The following is a 21,660-nucleotide window of genomic DNA, read 5'->3' as shown; positions in this document are numbered from 1 at the left end:
ATAAGATAAATAGATTTTTTTCCTTTTTCCCTTGTCGTCTGAGTTTGGGCCGAGGCCACAAACCGCCAAAGCCCAAAGCCTCTGCTGGAGACTCGAGTCAGCCGTGGTTCTCTTCTTCATTCCCCAGCGGCGGCCCAGCTGCAGAGGCGAGCTCACTACTGAAAACAGGGCATTTGTCGAGTACAAACTTGTTTGTCGAGTGTCAAAAATCGGACACTCGGTAAAGACATTCTTTGCCGAGTGCCGCACTCGGGAAAGAATTGCACTCGACAAAAAGTTCTTTGCCGAGTGCCGGGCACTCGACAAAGGACTTATTTGCCGAGTGCTAGACTTTCGGCATAGGCTGTCCCGCGTAACGGTGTTTGGCCACATCCTTATTTGCCAAGTGCCTGTTGTTAGGCACTCGGTAAAGATTTTTTTTTGGAAAATACTTTGTCGAGTGCCTTTGACACGGCGCTCGGCAAAGATTCAATATTTTTTTTGAAATGTCTTTGCCGAATGCCCTTGTGAAGGCACTCAGCAAAGAGAAAATTTCTAAAAAAAAAATTCAAAAATCCTCTTTGCTGAGCGCCTTATTCTTGGCACTCGGCAAAGACCCCCTTTGCCGAGTGCCATGCCCCGGCGCTCGGCAAAGTTTTTTTTGCCTCCAAATTTTTTGTGCAGCCCTTTTAAAGTACCAGAAACTTCTCGTTAGAATTTGGAGATTTTTTGTGGCTTTTTGATACATTTAGTTACTTTATTTCGTTTTTGATACATTTAGTTACTTTATTTCGTTTACTTGAATTTTTTTGAAAAATATAAATTTGAATTGCACGTGGTACGAATAATGAAATTTAATGATTCAAAAAATGATAGTCATGTTACTGAGTATAGTGTGAGGCCGTATCTAGGAACGGACCCAAAATTTTGGACATCTTGTTCACGAAACATGACCGCGAACTTGCGTGCGAAGTGTTTTTAAATTCTATAAAAAACAAACGAAGTCCGAAAATCATGAAACTTGTTGAGAGGTCATGATATCATATGAGGAGACTATGATAAAAATTTCAGAAGATTTCGTGCACGTTGTCACGTACGATGCTTACAAACCAGGACACTCGACAAAGAGGCGGTTAAAAAAATTAAAAAAAACCTTTGCTGAGTGCCAGATCAAGGGCATTCGACAAAGGGGGATTTAACCCCGCCGGCTGGGCCGGCCCACACACCCCGCACACATGCCCGCGCCGCCAACGCCTGCGCGCCTGCGCCGCTTGGCCGCCCGCGCGGCCGCGTCGCCCGACCGCCTGCCCCCCCGCGCCGCCACCGCCCACGCCGCTCGGCTGCCCGCCACCGCCCGCGTGCCCACGCCGCCACCGCCCGTGCCGCCCGCGCGCCGCCCGGCCGCCCGACCTCCCGCGCCGCCCTTCCCCGCGCCGCGCGTCGCCCGCCGCAGCCCCTCCCCGCCCCTGGCCGCGCACCGTGGACCGCCCGCCCCGACGCCACCCGTGCCCGACCCCGTTCCCGACTCTGGCGATCCCGACCCCGACGCCGCCCGCCCCTACCCCGGCGCCCGTCAGGTATGCCCTCTCTCTTGTTGTTATCGTGGTAGTGATAGTTGTAGTAGTAGTGCTAGTGGTAGTAGTAGTATTAGAAGTAGTGGTGGTAGTAGTAGAACTAGTGGTAGTAGTAGTAGCAATAGTGGAAGTAGTAGTAGAAGTAGTGGTACTACTTGGATATATTCTTCTGCATGGATTGATATCCAAACTACATGGCTTCTCTTGAGACATATGTGCTTGTCGGCCATCGTGCCGTTGTTTTTTACAGGTTTTAGAAACCTCACCGTGCAGAGGAGGTTCTGCCAATTTTTTTAAATGACAGTTTTTTGTTCCATTTTTGTAGAGAAGAGCCCGTCGGAGCCGAGTCGGAGTTCCCGTTGCCGTGCCGGTCTGCCTGCACCGTGTCGCCTCGCCACTGCACTGACCCGTCATGGCCCCGCTAGCCTGACTCTGCCGCCACCCTAGGTATAACCCCTCTTTCCGTATCATGGTCGTAGATCACATAACCCAATTAGGCGTCTTCCGTTCGAAAGAGATACGGCTGGAGGTATGCAGATCTTTGTATATCTATGACCGTATCTGTTTTGGATTATCCACATTTTTTGGATAGCCCGTGGATGCGCAGATGGGTTAGTTTCTATGGTCTGCTCCGGTCCGAGACAGAGTTTCGGCATCACCTCCCTGTTGTTCTCCGGATACGCACTCTATTTTGGTAGGACGTGTATCTAGAGAACAGCGGGGAGGTGCTGCCAAAATTCTATCTCAAATAGGAGTAGAGCATGGAAACTAACCTCATCTACGCATCCGCGGGTGGGATTAGGACCTATCCTCACCAATTAGACAGTAGGAACACCATGTAGATGCAATTGATGGTTACATTACTCGTTAATACATATGTTAGAGGATGGATGACCGTCAGTGGATGTACACGGGCTGGAGAAGTCAGAGTGATTACACCATGGAATGGATGAACAAGACCGATGCTTTCATGAACAGTGCATTTGGCAAGGCTGCTAAAGGACATTGCCTAGTTTTGTGTCCCTGCAACAAATGTGGAAACAAGAGAAGGGTAAATAAGGTGGAAATGGGTAAACATCTTGTGAAGAATGGATTTACGCCGGACTACACCCAGTGGGTCCACCATGATGAAGCCCATCGTACGAGAGAGGAGGTGGTGAGACCACGGGTGGAGGCTTTTGATGCTGATGTGTAGGGTCGAGATGGCAGACTAGAGGGGGGGGGTGAATAGTCATTTCTAAAATTAATCGCGTCGGCTAATCAAAACAAGTGCGGAATTAAAACTATCGGTCTAACCAAGACTACACTCCTCTATCTATGTTCTCTAGCACCTTCCAAAGATACTAATTAAGCAACAAAAGTACCGGGCTAGCTAGAGCTCACCTAACCAATTCTAGAAGCAAGGTCACACAAACCTATGCCACTAGTAATTTAAACAACAAGGGAGTTCTTATACAAACTAGTAAGCAAAAGCACAAAGCTATCTAAGCTTACTAGCAATGCTCAATAACAAGGCAACCAATGCCAATTTAAGGAGCATAATTACTTAGCTACACAAACTAAGTAAAGTGACTAACAAGGTTATACAAACCTAATTAGCCACGCAAGGGAGCTACTTCTATGCTACACAAGCAAGAAGGTAACTGTAACACCCCTGGTGTTAGTCTTGCATAATTGCACTTGCATTTCAGGAACATGGGCATCATTCATCCATTCATGAGCCTATAACACACGAAACATGTAATCGAAACATTGCAACATACTCTATATTTCATGAAGTGTTGTTTTAGGAAATGAATAGTGTGCAACACCCAAGTGCAACATGTGCAACTCATTGTAGTGGAACCTAGATAGTTAGAACTATGCAACAAGATCATGAAACATGTGAAACATGGCCTTGAAACAAATATAACATTTGTATTGTTTTTCATCGTTTCAGTGCATTTTGTGCTTGATTCTTGCGTGACCAATGTGTGGTATGGCTAAATATATTTTTAAACACCTTAGCTATGCTTAGAAAGTCATTAGGAACAATGTTCATGTTGACCATTTTGACTAATTAAGTTTTCAAATAGTGGTTGACTTGTTTTGACTCCTGGACTCTTTAGTTTGACTGTTTAAAAAGTATAACTTAGAGTCTATGCATGTCTGAGCAACCTAAAACAAAGTTGTAGCAAACTTTATAAGGAACAAACTTTGTTTAGAAACCAAGTTATGAAAATGTGCACAACATGATCAAAAAGGGCCCACAAGCCAGAATTTGGGTTGGGTTCAACACTTAGAAATTTTCTAAGTACAAAACTCCATTTTTCAGTTTCATGAACACGACTTTGGCATGAATTTACTCTCTGTCCTTTGCGAATTAGCTTAAGATTTCTATAGAACAATTGTAGCCCTAACATAGCTTTGCAACTTTCATGTATATGATTTGCACTGATTCACCACGATTTGGGAGATCTAGCGCTATCAAGTAACGCTGTCAGTCAACTCGTTGTTTCAACTGATTGCTGAAATTTTGAACTCGGCACAGTGCCGACCGGTGACAGCTCCTGTCCGCCGCGTGGCTGCCACGCGCCATGGCCGGCCTGACGCTGTTGCTCGCTGGCGAACGCTTGAAGGCCGCGCCCGCCTGCCAACGCACTCGCACTCGCCCTCTATTTCTTTCTCTCGCGCGCGCTGGAGCCACCGAGAAAAGCCACCGCCGTGACATTGCTCCGCCGAGCCCAGGAACCCTCGCCATTGCCTCACTTCTCACTCCGGCTAGCCCGCGACTCCATCATCATCATCTGGAGCTCGTCCATCTCGCCACTGAGCAGGAGAGTCAAGGTAGGCGCTGTTTTTCTTCTTCCCCGCAGCGGAGCACCATTTCCGCCGGCGTCGGAGTTGTGCTCGCCGTGGACAACCACCACTGGAGCCCTCTCCCTCCTTCCTCTCCCTTCCCTCGATTTCCCTGAGTAACCTTGATGCTCACGCCAAGCTCTGATCGGACCGCCATGGCCGGAGTTGGCCGGCGCACCTCGCGCAGCGCCGCCGTGATCGCCATTGTCGTCGGCGACCTCCTCCGCTGTAGCTAGGGGGTTCATTTTCTACTTCCATCGGTGCGGGACAACCTGCTGTGCACGCTGGTGCCACCCCCTTCGCCGGACTCCTCGCCGTCGTCGAGCGGTGGCCGGTCAACCGACCTCCCCTGTCTCCGGTCGGCTGACCAGTGGGGCCGGTTGACCCGCTGGGACCCGCTTGTCTGTCTCCCAGTAGCAGTCTTGGGTGCAGATCTGGGTGCGCATAGCAGTTTTGGATCCAACTGATTTTCGTTTATTAAAAAAAAGGATTTTTCAGATTTTTGTTAAAGACTTTGGAAAATGTTTGAGTACTCAAATTTGCTCCAAATTTGTTGAAACAAATTTTGCTAGGTTCCTTATCACCAGATCTACTAGGGAAAATTATTGCATGCCATTTTTGAAATACTTTTCTGTGGAACTTTATTTAATCATGAATATTGCTGATAACTTGAAAAATATGTAGAAAAATCTATAGGATTCAGAAAAATATGATTCCAAGTTTGTTAATCTTCTAGTGTCATGTACTTCTTAGGAAAAATATGTTTCATGCATGTGTTGTGGGAAAATTTTGAGGTGTAGTTCAAATACCTTTAATGGCTGAATTCTGTTATTTTTGTTAGAGAGCAAACTTTGTATAAAACATGCATGTGATAATTTTTGTACAGTCATTATATGCTATTAAGAACCTAGGAAAAATACTAATTCTGTTGTTTGACACTTTTCATAGTACAAAGTAATTTCATGCTCATTTTTATGCTATAGCTTGTCATTTTTGTGTAGGATAGTTTACTTATCCAAATTCCATGAAATTTTTATGGTAGTCTGTTTAGGGTAGTAGTATGCTACTGTAATTTTCTCAGATTTTTAGGAACATCAGAAATATATGTTGCTATTCAAACCTATTATTAATTTAGAGTTTAAGCAAGTGTTGCTTTAAGTGTGATTAGGAAATTAGTAAAGCTTTGGTGTATCTTTGAAGCATTTCATAAGGTATGTTAACTTAACATATTAGTAGTAGAAGAGAATGCAGTAGATGACATGTGCTTGTAGTATAGTTCTTGGATGATGTTGACTACCTTGCATTTCAACATATCCATTACATTCATCTCCTTCGATGCACCGTTTGCATAATCACTTACGCGCATTGCATCATACAGGATCGCAAACCGAGAACCCAGTCGTCATACCCGAGGAGCCCGAGGAGCAGCCCGAGGTGCAGCAGCAGGAAGTGCCAGAAGTCGACGAGGAGGACGTTGAGGAACTTCCGGAGTGCCCCGATCACCGTCCGAGCTCCTTCAAGAGAGGCAAGCCCCGGAGCATTTTCTCCCGGTTTGCAATTATTTAATTAAATACTTTACTTTAAATTGATGCATTACGTTCAGGAGTTGTTTGCAACCGTTGCTGCATTATACCTTGCTTACCTTTGTTATACTATATCCTTGTTACCCTAGTATCCGCAGTCGAGTCAATGCTTAGCTGGCTTAGACCGGTAGAAGTCGGGTGATTTCCTGTCACCTGCGAGCTATAGGTGGTTACCTGGATCTGCTTGGATGACTATGAAGTCATGGTATAACTAAGTGTTAAATGAAGTTGAGACCGGACGGAGACTTGCAGAGTTTTGGACTGTAGTGTTTCCGTCTGTGTCGATTAAGGACCGACCGTTGTTGGGCCTCGAGTCATGTTGAACGCATGCCTTACATTTAGCTGGCCGGATAAAGTACCTTCCGACCGCGAAGCTGGGAGATTTTTCGGGCCGAGTAGATTGCCCGCAACGCACTGTACCGGAGCAGGTGTGGTAGGACACGGGGGCGGGATGACAAGACCAAAGTGCAGTCGGTCGGCCCTCGGGTACATGTGGTTCCTGGCAAACTCGAGATTCCTGGAAAGTTGACTCGGTGATCAATATCTCACTTTAGCGGGTGAGTGAGGTTTGTGTAAGGAATAAATCACCAGCTGGTTAGGAATCAATTCGAATCGCCATCGCTCCTGGATAGTGAGCACTTGACTTGAGTTACTTCATCGTAGTAAATGTTATGGAACACTTGGACAGTTATAGTGAATATGACAGTATGGAAGTTGCTTAATGATCATTGGTTATCATTATCTGCTTAATCACATGTTCACTCTAGTATAGGTGCAAATCTAGTTGACAGGTTAATAATAATTAACTTGGCAATAATGCTTTTAGAAAGGTTCTTGAAATGCTAAAAATGCTTCTTTCTGCAAATGAGTCAGCTACCCTACTATAAAGCCCTTCATAATCCTTGGTGTCAATTATTTTCGGTTATGACGGGTAAGTCTGGCTGAGTACCTTCTCGTACTCAGGGTTTTATTCCCACTTGTTGCAGATGGGCAGATGTATTATGGCTACTGTATCAACTGCCTTTATCCTGCGATGGGTGATGCTTAGGACCATGGGCATGGTCATTCCTTACGTCTCATCTAATGCTTTTGTTGGAGATGATCATCCGCTGGCACTGTATTTAAACTCCGCGTGAGTGTGTGTGTGGTTTGAACAAATGAATTCCGCTACTTTTATTCGAACTGGTTTGTAATAACTATGTTTAAACTCTGATGTATCTGAGACCGCGAACTTTTATGTAATATGTGATGGTGACCGCTAAACTTACTATGATCATGGCTGGGACACGAGTTGGTTTGAAATCCTTCGTGATTTCACGGACTACCGGGTTATACGGGCTTAAGTTGGATAAATTGTCTGCTCTAGTGGATGATTTTCTCACTTAATTTCGTATAATTGGTCGGTTCTGTCACAGCTGGTATCAGAGCATGGTTTAGCGTGTTACTCTTCACAAGTGTATTTAAAACAAAAAGGCATTTGGAAAACGTGATTTTAAAACTATAAAGTGTGCTAGTGATCATATCCTTTATGCCCAGTTAAGAACTTTAGGTGGCTTAATTAAGTACTGACTGGGGTTCTTGCATCATATTTCTCTTTCGTCGCTCATACGGCGTGCTATTGTATGAGTGCCACTTGTTTGAGTGGTAATGAATGGATCATTTGCCTCTACGCCTCGGTAAGTGTGAGTTGTGAGAGCATGATCGGATACACTGCCGATCTAGGGTGAATGCTTATATGATGCTGGAGTAATTACATGTTCTACGCATGTTTTACAAAGGTGTCCCATGTAAGGGTCTTCCGTCGGTGGAGGCGATGCCGTCAATAGGACGATGGTTCGGGTAGTTACTACCGTTGTACACGTATCTGGGGATTCGTGTAGAGCGTGTAGATAAAACTTTACTGCTTTTATGCATTCATTGGGAATTGGGCTGAAATGGATCTTCTGCAGGTACATAACAACGCTATCGTGTAGAACGTATTAACTACGTATTTGAGAGATCGTTGTTATGCCACCGAATTCGTCGTTAGAAATTATTATTTCCTAAGTTTGTGAGAATGTACGAACCGTACATACATCATGTTACTTGGGCATCTCATTCATCTCGTGCATACCTCCCCTTATAAATTGATTATCTCATTTTGATAAAAGTGTATCACCTAAAATATGTTTCCCCGAAGTAATAAGAGAACTTTTGCTACAGATGGCCCGCATGAAGCAGACCGCCCGTAAGTCCACCGGAGGAAGAGCACCTCGACGTCCGTTGGCCCTAAGGGAGCACCGCACCACGGACACCTTCTTGAGCGAGTTTGGCATGCCGACTTTGCTTTGGAGAGTGCTCCATGATGTGGGGTACCCAGAGGGTCAAGAGCCAGTGTATTCTTGGAATGAAAGCCAGTGGGCAGATGATGGACTTGCAGTGGTGGAGATCACGGTTCCTGCTCTCGGTGATGCTCCAGATTGGGATGGTTGGCATTTGGAGTTTGAGGGTCGCACTCCAGCTGAGGGTGCAGAGGGAGCAGCCTTCCGTGTCATCAGGGACATTATGAGCAGATTTCCTAGTGAGCTTGCTGCAGCTCTAGCTGGTACTTTTCCTAGGGATGATCCTCGTGATGCCATTTGGGTTTAGCCTCAAGGAAGTGCATTGGTCAGAGGTCCAGCTGAGGGATAGGCTAGCGACAACCAGGCAATGAGTGCTATGTTCGCCGCCATCAGAGCGTATGAGGGTCTCGAGAGTACCTACTGGACTTTGACTGGCTTGCGTAGTGAGGATAAGCTCAAAGGGAAGAAGCAGAAGAAGAGACAGGCACGAGCTATAGCTAGCTTGCAGGAGCAGTTGGCTGATATGAACTTACAGCGAGACCAAGCGGTTGAGAGAGGTGATAGAGCTATGCAGCGAGTGCATACGTTGACTCAAGCCAACAACAATGCAGACCGCATGATTGGACAGTTAGTTCAAGAAAGGAATGAAGCCTGGAACGCAAGAAACCTTCTGCTGCAGAGGGTCGATGAGCTAGAGGAATACAACGGCTACTTGCACGAGGAGTTTCACGCGCTCTACAATGGGGTTGGCCCATATGCTCCACCGAATGTCGCTGGTATGGACGTTGACAACGACAACGAGGACGAGCCTGTAGTTTCACCTGGGGCGATGGTGACGTCTCCGATCCCGACGATAGCCCCGCGGAGTAGGCTAGTTGCTTTGTGCTAGTATCTAGGTCTTGTCGCGATGACCTTTCTTTTGTTGGCATGTAATCTATCGTATGTTGCTTCGAATGTATGAGACTTGGCATATGGTTGGAACTTGATTTTAGAATGCGATATCTGAACGCATAAGAAGTCCAGTGTATGTATACTGGCAATGTGATTGTATGGACGCAATGGTTGCCGTTGAAGTAATTTGATTAAGTGCTGTTGTTTTAATTGGAATGCGATTGTTGTGCCTCTGTTTTTATTGTATGAATTTATTCTCTCCAGTAAATTCAGTATGGCATAATTTTTCCTTCACTCGCAATTATTACAGCGTCACTCAATCGTACTTGTTGCTGAAATATGCAGATGACAAACACTTGCCGAACTACGTATGAGGCCGCTGAGCCCGGTGCCAACGGTGCGGGGACCGGTGGTGGTGGTGGTGGTGGAAACCACAGCAACAACAATGAACCTCCCCATGAACCGCATTTGCCACCTCCTCCCCCGTTTACCCCCGAAATATTCCTCGCACAGCTGCTCGGGAGTCAGCGCAACACAGAACAATCTCAGAAGAACATGGAGGATCTTCTCAGAACCATCGCCAACAACGTTCAACGTGGTAACAATCAAGGTGGTGGCATAGGAGTGAACCAATATAGCAGCTTCAAAGATTTCATGGACACCAGGCCACCAGTATTCAAGGAAGCAACAGAGCCACTCGATGCTGAGGAATGGATCAACACGATGGAAGATAAATTCCGTGTGTTGAGAATGACTGAGGTGCTGAAAACGGAATATGCTGCACTTCAATTGCAAGGACTGGCGGGAATGTGGTGGAAGCACCATCGCACCACCTTCCCTCCAAATGCTCAAATTTCTTGGAGAGAGTTTGCTGAGGCCTTCCGTGGAGTCTATATTCCACCCGGACTGACCGAGATGAAGTTGGAAGAGTTTCTGGCATTGAACCAGGGCACCAAAACCGTGACGCAATACCTGCATGCCTTCAACAACTTGTGTCGCTATGCTCCCGACATGGTTGACATAGATGCTAAAAGGATAGCCAGTTTTAAGAGGGGTCTTAATCCAAAAATGATGAAGCATGTTGGTATCAACAACCGCGTCAGATTCAACGACTTCATCAGCGACTGTCTGAAGCAGGAGAAGAATAACAACGCCAGCACCGCAGCCAAGACACGCAAGAGAGCCTTTGAAGGTGGGCCGTCTCAAGCTAGGGCACCTATGGGAGGTCGTCCTCCTTATCGCCCATCGGCACCTGGCGCTAGATTCAGGCCACCTCAGCCAAGAAGTCAGAATTTCTGTGGACCTCAAAAGCCGTACAAGATGGCAGTACAGCCCAACAAAGCGGCCGCAACTGCGGTACAAGGCAGTTCCAAGGGAGCTGTGGGATCTGCCGGGACAGTAAGAGGACCCTGCTATAACTGTGATCAACCCGGTCATTTCTCGAGGTTTTGTCCGTACCCGCCTAAGAAGAAGCAGCAGACTTATAATGCTAGAGTGCATAGTACAACAGTGGATGAAATTCCAGAGGGAGAGCCCGTCACTGCCGGTAAGTTTCCTGTCAACGAAAACCCTGCAGTTATTCTATTTGATTCTGGATCATCACATTCTTTTATGAGTCAAGCATTTGCACAGAAACATGGACAACTATGCACATAATTGGGTTATGGGTACCATATAAGTTCAGCAGGGGCTGATGTTTTGACCAACCAGATGGTTCGAGGGGCAACCCTTGAATTAGGTAGCAGGAAGTTCCAAGTGAACTTGATAGTTATGCCTGGGTTAGTCTTGGATGTCATTATAGGGATGAATTGGATGAAGGATTGGGGAGCAGTCATAGATACTGGAAGTCGAGTACTTACCCTTAAGGATCCCCTAGGTGAGGGTACTTTCCAAGTACCATTGCCTCGAAGGACAGACCTTATAAGTGTTACATGTGCTACGGCAGTCACACCTATTCATCAGATTCCGATAGTGTGTGAATTCCCGGACGTATTTCCGGATGAGCTACCTGGTCTTCCGCCAGATAGGGAGATTGAGTTTGGAATCGAGCTAGTCCCCGGAACAGCTCCGATTTCAAGGAGACCTTATCGGATGCCTCTAGATGAGTTAGCTGAGCTAAAGAAGCAATTAGAAGATTTGTCGAAAAAGGGGTTTATTTGGCCAAGCAAGTCTGAATGGGGATGTCCCGCTTTGTTTGTGAAGAAAAAGAAAGAGGGCACGTTGAGAATGTGCGTAGATTATAGGCCACTCAATGCTGTGACCGTCAAGAATAAATATCCCTTGCCACATATTGATGTTCTGTTTGACCAATTATCCAAGGCCAAGGTATTCTCAAAAATAGATTTGAGATCCGGTTATCACCAGATTAAGATTAGGCCACAGGATATACCAAAAACTGCATTTTCCACCAGATACGGGTTGTATGAGTATCTTGTCATGTCTTTTGGCTTGACAAATGCTCCTGCATATTTTATGTTCTTGATGAATACAGTTTTCATGCCAGAATTGGATAAGTTTGTGGTAGTATTCATCGATGACATTCTGGTGTACTCCGAGAACGAAAAAGATCATGAAGAGCATCTGAGAACTGTCTTGACCAGACTTAGAGATCATCAATTGTATGCTAAGTTTAGCAAATGCGAATTCTGGTTGAAGGAAGTTCCTTTCCTTGGTCACATTCTGTCAGAGAATGGAGTTTCAGTCGATCCAAGTAAGGTGCAAGAAGTTATGAATTGGAAAGCACCGACCACAGTTCCTAAGGTTAGAAGTTTCTTAGGATTAGCAGGTTATTACCGTCGCTTTATACCAGATTTCTCGAAGATCGCCAAACCGATGACAAGCCTCCTACAGAAGGATCACAAGTTTGTGTGGACAGAGGAGTGTGACGCAGCTTTCCACACTTTGCGGAAACTGTTGACCACTGCTCCGGTTCTAGCACAACCAGATATTGAGAAACCATTTGATGTGTTTTGCGACGCATCAAAAACTGGATTGGGTTGTGTCCTTATGCAAGAAAGGAGAGTCATTGCTTATGCATCACGACAGTTGAGAAAGCACGAGGTCAACTATCCAACACATGATCTTGAACTTGCTGCAGTTGTGCACGCCCTCAAAATTTGGAGACATTATCTACTTGGTAATGTGTGCAATATTTTCACGGATCATAAGAGTCTTAAGTATATCTTTACCCAACTAGAGCTAAACATGAGACAACGTAGATGGTTGGAATTGATCAAGGATTACAACTTGAATGTGCAATATCATCCTGGTAAAGCCAATGTAGTGGCAGATGCTTTGAGCAGAAAGTCACATTACTTGAATGTGCAGTCATTACTTGAAGATGGATTCGATCTAATGCATCCTGCTGTGTTACATAGTATTCAGATTAGTTGCTCATTGGAGAGTAAGATAATAGAAGGCCAGAAAACTGACAAGGGGATATTTCACATCAAAGAGAAAATAAAAGAAAAGCCATCTCAACACTTTAAAGTGGATGAACAGGGCGTGTTGTGGTTTGACGACCGTCTTGTGGTTCCCAAGGATCGAGAGCTTAGGAATAAACTCATGGATGAAGCTCACCTTTCTAAGCTATCTATCCATCCTAGAAGTAGTAAGATGTATCATGAACTAAGGTCTCGCTATTGGTGGACCAAAATGAAGAAAGAAATTACAGCATATGTTGCCAGATGTGACACATGTTGTCGAGTGAAAGCCATTCACATGAAACCTGCTGGTATGTTGCAACCCTTATCAGTCCCTAGTTGGAAGTGGGACGATATCAGTATGGATTTTATCACGGGTTTGCCCACTACTCAAAAAGGACATGATTCGATTTGGGTAATTGTGGATCGTCTTACCAAGACCGCTCATTTCTTGCCGGTCAAAACAGATTATCGACCACCTCAATATGCCGAGAAGTATATCGCAGAAATTGTGAGGTTGCATGGTATACCAATGACCATAGTATCTGATAGAGGCTCACAGTTCACGGCTCATTTTTGGGAACATTTACACAAAGGCTTAGGAACTAGTTTAATTCGCAGTACCGCTTATCATCCTCAGACAGATGGTCAGACTGAATGAGTAAATGCTGTTTTGGAGGATATGTTGAGAGCCTATGTATTGTCTTCCAAGGGATCATGGGAGTCATGGTTACCGTTAGCTGAGTTTTCTTATAATAATAGCTATCAAGAAAGCATCAAGATGGCCCCATTCGAAGCTTTATATGGCAGAAAATGTAGAACACCATTGAATTGGATCGAGCCTGGTGATAGAAGGTATTATGGCATTGACTTTGTAGAAGAAGCCGAGAAGAAAGTTCATATTATTCAGCAGAATATGAAAGCTGCCCAATCACGTCAGAAAAGCTATGCAGACAAAAGAAGGAGACCCCTTGTGTTTGAAGTTGGTGACTATGTTTATCTGAAAGTCACGCCAATGAAGAAGAAAAGGTTTGGAATTTGAAGAAAGCTTGCCGCGAGATTCATAGGACCATACAAGATCTTGGAACGAAGAGGTCCAGTAGCCTACAAGTTAGAGTTACCTGAGACAATGAGTACCGTTTTCCCAGTTTTCCATGTATCACATCTCAAGAAATGCTTGCGTGTTCCGGAGGAAAGAATAGAACCTCGAGGTATTCAACTCAAATCAGATTTGGTGTATCGCGAGCAACCAGTCCGAGTGTTAGACACTAAGGAACGTGCTACTCGGAATAGTGTGGTGAAAACATACAAGATACAGTGGGATCATCATGATGAGGGAGATGCAACTTGGGAAACAGGAGAGTATCTACAAAAAGCTTATGAAGATTTTTATAACAAATGGTTCGTAACCCAAATCTCGGGACGAGATTTTTATAAGGGGGGAGGGCTGTAACACCCCTGGTGTTAGTCTTGCATAATTGCACTTGCATTTCAGGAACATGGGCATCATTCATCCATTCATGAGCCTATAACACACGAAACATGTAATCGAAACATTGCAACATACTCTATATTTCATGAAGTGTTGTTTTAGGAAATGAATAGTGTGCAACACCCAAGTGCAACATGTGCAACTCATTGTAGTGGAACCTAGATAGTTAGAACTATGCAACAAGATCATGAAACATGTGAAACATGGCCTTGAAACAAATATAACATTTGTATTGTTTTTCATCGTTTCAGTGCATTTTGTGCTTGATTCTTGCGTGACCAATGTGTGGTATGGCTAAATATATTTTTAAACACCTTAGCTATGCTTAGAAAGTCATTAGGAACAATGTTCATGTTGACCATTTTGACTAATTAAGTTTTCAAATAGTGGTTGACTTGTTTTGACTCCTGGACTCTTTAGTTTGACTGTTTAAAAAGTATAACTTAGAGTCTATGCATGTCTGAGCAACCTAAAACAAAGTTGTAGCAAACTTTATAAGGAACAAACTTTGTTTAGAAACCAAGTTATGAAAATGTGCACAACATGATCAAAAAGGGCCCACAAGCTAGAATTTGGGTTGGGTTCAACACTTAGAAATTTTCTAAGTACAAAACTCCATTTTTCAGTTTCATGAACACGACTTTGGCATGAATTTACTCTCTGTCCTTTGCGAATTAGCTTAAGATTTCTATAGAACAATTGTAGCCCTAACATAGCTTTGCAACTTTCATGTATACGATTTGCACTGATTCACCACGATTTGGGAGATCTAGCGCTATCAAGTAACGCTGTCAGTCAACTCGTTGTTTCAACTGATTGCTGAAATTTTGAACTCGGCACAGTGCCGACCGGTGACAGCTCCTGTCCGCCGCATGGCTGCCACGCGCCATGGCCGGCCTGACGCCGTTGCTCGCTGGCGAACGCTTGAAGGCCGCGCCCGCCTGCCAACGCACTCGCACTCGCCCTCTATTTCTTTCTCTCGCGCGCGCTGGAGCCACCGAGAAAAGCCACCGCCGTGACATTGCTCCGCCGAGCCCGGGAACCCTCGCCATTGCCTCGCTTCTCACTCCGGCTAGCCCGCGACTCCATCATCATCATCTGGAGCTCGTCCATCTCGCCACTGAGCAGGAGAGTCAAGGTAGGCGCTGTTTTTCTTCTTCCCCGCAGCGGAGCACCATTTCCGCCGGCGTCGGAGTTGTGCTCGCCGTGGACAACCACCACCGGAGCCCTCTCCCTCCTTCCTCTCCCTTCCCTCGGTTTCCCTGAGTAACCTTGATGCTCACGCCAAGCTCTGATCGGACCGCCATGGCCGGAGTTGGCTGGCGCACCTCGCGCAGCGCCGCCGTGATCGCCATTGTCGCCGGCGACCTCCTCCGCTGTAGCTAGGGGGTTCAATTTCTACTTCCATCGGTGCGGGACAACCTGCTGTGCACGCTGGTGCCACCCCCTTCGCCGGACTCCTCGCCGTCGTCGAGCGGTGGCCGGTCAACCGACCTCCCCTGTCTCCGGTCGGCTGACCAGTGGGGCCGGTTGACCCGCTGGGACCCGCTTGTCTGTCTCCCAGTAGCAGTCTTGGGTGCAGATCTGGGTGCGCATAGCAGTTTTGGATCCAACTGATTTTCGTTTATTAAAAAAAAGGATTTTTCAGATTTTTGTTAAAGACTTTGGAAAATGTTTGAGTACTCAAATTTGCTCCAAATTTGTTGAAACAAATTTTGCTAGGTTCCTTATCACCAGATCTACTAGGGAAAATTATTGCATGCCATTTTTGAAATACTTTTCTGTGGAACTTTATTTAATCATGAATATTGCTGATAACTTGAAAAATATGTAGAAAAATCTATAGGATTCAGAAAAATATGATTCCAAGTTTGTTAATCTTCTAGTGTCATGTACTTCTTAGGAAAAATATGTTTCATGCATGTGTTGTGGGAAAATTTTGAGGTGTAGTTCAAATACCTTTAATGGCTGAATTCTGTTATTTTTGTTAGAGAGCAAACTTTGTATAAAACATGCATGTGATAATTTTTGTACAGTCATTATATGCTATTAAGAACCTAGGAAAAATACTAATTCTGTTGTTTGACACTTTTCATAGTACAAAGTAATTTCATGCTCATTTTTATGCTATAGCTTGTCATTTTTGTGTAGGATAGTTTACTTATCCAAATTCCATGAAATTTTTATGGTAGTCTGTTTAGGGTAGTAGTATGCTACTGTAATTTTCTCAGATTTTTAGGAACATCAGAAATATATGTTGCTATTCAAACCTATTATTAATTTAGAGTTTAAGCAAGTGTTGCTTTAAGTGTGATTAGGAAATTAGTAAAGCTTTGGTGTATCTTTGAAGCATTTCATAAGGTATGTTAACTTAACATATTAGTAGTAGAAGAGAATGCAGTAGATGACATGTGCTTGTAGTATAGTTCTTGGATGATGTTGACTACCTTGCATTTCAACATATCCATTACATTCATCTCCTTCGATGCACCGTTTGCATAATCACTTACGCGCATTGCATCATACAGGATCGCAAACCGAGAACCCAGTCGTCATACCCGAGGAGCCCGAGGAGCAGCCCGAGGTGCAGCAGCAGGAAGTGCCAGAAGTCGACGAGGAGGACGTTGAGGAACTTCCGGAGTGCCCCGATCACCGTCCGAGCTCCTTCGAGAGAGGCAAGCCCCGGAGCATTTTCTCCCGGTTTGCAATTATTTAATTAAATACTTTACTTTAAATTGATGCATTACGTTCAGGAGTTGTTTGCAACCGTTGCTGCATTATACCTTGCTTACTTTTGTTATACTATATCCTTGTTACCCTGGTATCCGCAGTCGAGTCAATGCTTAGCTGGCTTAGACCGGTAGAAGTCGGGTGATTTCCTATCACCTGCGAGCTATAGGTGGTTACCTGGATCTGCTTGGATGACTATGAAGTCATGGTATAACTAAGTGTTAAATGAAGTTGAGACCGGACGGAGACTTGCAGAGTTTTGGACTGTAGTGTTTCCGTCTGTGTCGATTAAGGACCGACCGTTGTTGGGCCTCGAGTCATGTTGAACGCATGCCTTACATTTAGCTGGCCGGATAAAGTACCTTCCGACCGCGAAGCTGGGAGATTTTTCGGGCCGAGTAGATTGCCCGCAACGCACTGTACCGGAGCAGGTGTGGTAGGACACGGGGGCGGGATGATAAGACCAAAGTGCAGTCGGTCGGCCCCCGGGTACATGTGGTTCCTGGCAAACTCGAGATTCCTGGAAAGTTGACTCGGTGATCAATATCTCACTTTAGCGGGTGAGTGAGGTTTGTGTAAGGAATAAATCACCAGCTGGTTAGGAATCGATTCGAATCGCCATCGCTCCTGGATAGTGAGCACTTGACTTGAGTTACTTCATCGTAGTAAATGTTATGGAACACTTGGACAGTTATAGTGAATATGACAGTATGGAAGTTGCTTAATGATCATTGGTTATCATTATCTGATTAATCACATGTTCACTCTAGTATAGGTGCAAATCTAGTTGACAGGTTAATAATAATTAACTTGGCAATAATGCTTTTAGAAAGGTTCTTGAAATGCTAAAAATGCTTCTTTCTGCAAATGAGTCAGCTACCCTACTATAAAGCCCTTCATAATCCTTGGTGTCAATTATTTTCGGTTATGACGGGTAAGTCTGGCTGAGTACCTTCTCGTACTCAGGGTTTTATTCCCACTTGTTGCAGATGGGCAGATGTATTATGGCTACTGTATCAACTGCCTTTATCCTGCGATGGGTGATGCTTAGGACCATGGGCATGGTCATTCCTTACGTCTCATCTAATGCTTTTGTTGGAGATGATCATCCGCTGGCACTGTATTTAAACTCCGCGTGAGTGTGTGTGTGGTTTGAACAAATGAATTCCGCTACTTTTATTCGAACTGGTTTGTAATAACTATGTTTAAACTCTGATGTATCTGAGACCGCGAACTTTTATGTAATATGTGATGGTGACCGCTAAACTTACTACGATCATGGCTGGGACACGAGTTGGTTTGAAATCCTTCGTGATTTCACGGACTACCGGGTTATACGGGCTTAAGTTGGATAAATTGTCTGCTCTAGTGGATGATTTTCTCACTTAATTTCGTATAATTGGTCGGTTCTGTCACAGTAACTAGTAAGCTACACAAGCTAACTAGTTACAAGAGCAACTACATAAGCATAATGTATATGAAAGTAATTACAAGCTTGTGTAAAGAGGATGCAAACCAACAGGAAGAACAAGGTTGACACGATGATTTTTCTCCCGAGGTTCACGTGTTTACCAACACGCTAGTCCCCGTTGTGTCGACCGCTCACTTGGTGGTTCAGCGGCTAATTGGCATCACCCACCAAGCCCGCACGTCGGGCACCGCAAGAACCTACCCCAAAAGTGAGGGTAGCTCAATGACACGCTCAACTAGAGTGGCTCTTCGTGGCTCCCGTGGGGCGAGCACAATGCCCCTCACAAAGCTCTTCTCCGGAGCACCGCACAAGCTTCTTGTGGGCTTCGACGGAGACCACCACCAAGCCGTCTAGGAGGTGGCAACCTCCAAGAGTAACAAGCACCACCGGCTTGTAACTCAATCACCTAGTGCCACTCGATGCAACCTTATGATGCAATCGCACTAGAATCGCTCTCTCACACAATCGGATGATCACTATCAAGCATATGTAAGATGGAGGGCTCACAAGCACTCTCAAGCATAGACACAAAGTCCCCTAAGGTGCTCAGCCCTAGCCATGGCTGAGGCCACCTTCTATTTATAGCCCCATGGGCTAAACTAGTCGTTACCCCTTCACTGGGCAAAAGTCGAGACGACCACACGCTCTGGTCCGATCGACCGGATGCTGGACCTCAGCGTCCGGTCGTGCGATGCATGCCATGTGTCCCCTTCTTCAAATGCCGTTCATCTGATCTCAACGGTCTTCTGATGACCGGATGCTCTAGCTTGAACTGACCGGACGCAGGCAACCCCAACGTTCGGTCGTTTCCAGTAAGGTACCGAGCATGATCAGATGCGTCCGGTCAGTTATGATCGGACGCAGCACTAGCGTCCGGTCACTTCCAGCTTCTCTGCTATGCCTACATCATCACATGTCACCCTGACCGGACGCACCCTGTCAGCGTCTAGTCACTTCCAGCGCCAGCGTCCGATCGAAGACCGACGCCTGCATGCTCTCTGCTGCCACTGACCGAACACAGGACCCTAGCATCCGGTCACTGCATGACCAGCATCGGGTGCACTCTGTGAGACCCTGTCTTTTCTGTATAGCGCGCCGGTGGCACCGTCGGACTATCTGCACTCTACGGGCGGACACTCCGCTGGTGGAGTTTTGAACCCTTCTCACCTCCGTTCCTTCGTCGAGTTGATCCACATCAACTCTAACTTTATCTCCTTTATAAATGTGCCAACACCACCAATTGTATACCACCATGTGTATGTGTGTTAGCATTTTTACAATCATATTTCAAAGGATTAGCCACTTAACTTGCCATGCCACTCAATCCTAGCGACGATGCACAGTTAGATCACTCAAGTGGCACTAGATGATCGATATGCAAACAAGTTTGCCCCTCTTGATAGTATGGTCATCTATCCTAAACCCGGTCATAAACTTCTCTACATACCTATGACCGATGAAATGAAATGCCCTAGGTTATACCTTTGCCTTGCGCATTCTATTCCATCTCCTCCAATGTCGATGTAACACATGCACCAACACAATCAACAATAATATGATCCACTTTATATCATCACATGATCATATTGGTTCATCGATCTTGACTTCACTTGCTTTTCACCATTGCCTTCGTTCATCGGCGCCAAGTCTTGTTTAAGCTTCACCGCCACGCAGTCCATCGCTCCAAAGCCTCCGACTTACCCTTCGTGCTTGCAACCGATCCATCAAGCCAAGTCTTGTCTTGATCTTCTCCACCTTGATCACATGACTCAATGTCATGTCTCATGTGCAATGAGCTCCTTCATCATCACATGTGTGAGCTTTGCAATATCTCTAAGCTATTTTCACCTTCATGGCATATGTTGCTCACACATATGTATCTGTGGACTAATCACCTGTGTATCTCACATAAACATAATTAGTCCACCTAGGTTGTCACTCAATTACCAAAACCACATAAGGACCTTTCAGGGAGGCGGCAGGCATGGGTTTCGCTTCCTCCGACTCCTCTTTGAGTGTCTACTTGCGAGGTCCCGCGAGCCTCCCACAGGTTCCGCTTCCTCACCAATGCCTAGTGATTCGCTCCAAAGGGCAAAAGTAAGTAACTTTATATGTTATCACCACCACTTCATATGATATGATGAAAAAAACTAATAATTTTTCTTAATCACTTGTGTAGGAACTGGGTGGTTGTGTCGGGTGGTAGCGCACGACTAGTCAACGGCATCCTGGGTCTTCTGTGCAGGCAACACTTCCCCGGCATTGTCACGTACGCATCGAAGACGGAGCCGGCCTACTCGTTTGACCACTATGCCGTCGCCCTCGATGCAGAGTACCCCAACAAGGCGGCGCGGGTGAAGGCAGAGTTTTGGGTAAGTCTCCCTCGTACAACATTGCTCAATACATCGCATTAATTGGACTTTTCTTGAAATGATGAATGGATACATCGCTTTTGTATGCAGACTTATTACAGATGCGAGGAGGGATTTGAGGCTAGGGCGGAGTAGGTGACTACCAAAGCCTGTAAAAAACTCGTCACTGACATGCATCACGAGGTGCGCATCTAGGCCATCGTAACCTACTATGGGTCGAAGCTTGGAGAGAGGAAAACTAAGAAAGACGCAAGAGAGATGCAACTGACCCGGGAGCAATACCTTGAGGTAAATGAAGAACATCAATATTGATTCGTTTTGAGATTAAGTTGGTTTAATTTGATCTTCTTATATGTCCAATACTTGATGACGTATAGATGATTCCCTAGTGGTGCCAAACGTATCTCGAGTGCTGGGTGATGATGGTGGAGAGGTGGTTCACGGAGGAGTACCTCAAGATGCACAGGGATACCTGGGACCATCATTTGCAGATGCAAGGTCCAACACACCATCAAGGCAGCCACAGCCTCGCCGGATACAAACAAGCATAGGTACGCGAATTCATTTATCTATTGTGATGCTCAGTTCTACCTGATTTCTAATCATCATGCTGTCTTTCTCACAGTCGGCGTCACATAGTGGCCAGGCTTGCTCGGACTTCTAGGCATGGTGTATGACCCACAATAGCAAGGCGACGTCCGACGTCTCCTTCAACCTGGAGGACCCGCCCGAGGCATACACGAACCCGAGCGTCCACTCCCACATCAGTGAGTACACTGAGGTGGCGAGGTCGCTCCACGGGCCAGACCACGATCCAAGCACACAGGACTTCGATGGAGAGACCGTCATGAGGGCGGGGCAGGGCAAGAAGCATGGGCGTTTCTGGCTTGGCGACAACGTCATCGACATAGACTCTACTCCCTCTCTCTCTCTCTCTCTCAGATCCGAGCACGGAGCACGAGCGAGAGTCCGGCCATTCGCACACGG

This window comes from Miscanthus floridulus, chromosome 13 (assembly GCF_019320115.1).
Source record: "Miscanthus floridulus cultivar M001 chromosome 13, ASM1932011v1, whole genome shotgun sequence".
NCBI lineage: Eukaryota > Viridiplantae > Streptophyta > Magnoliopsida > Poales > Poaceae > Miscanthus > Miscanthus floridulus.
The sequence above is the reverse complement of the archived record's forward strand: the minus strand, read 5'-3'. Positions refer to the sequence as shown.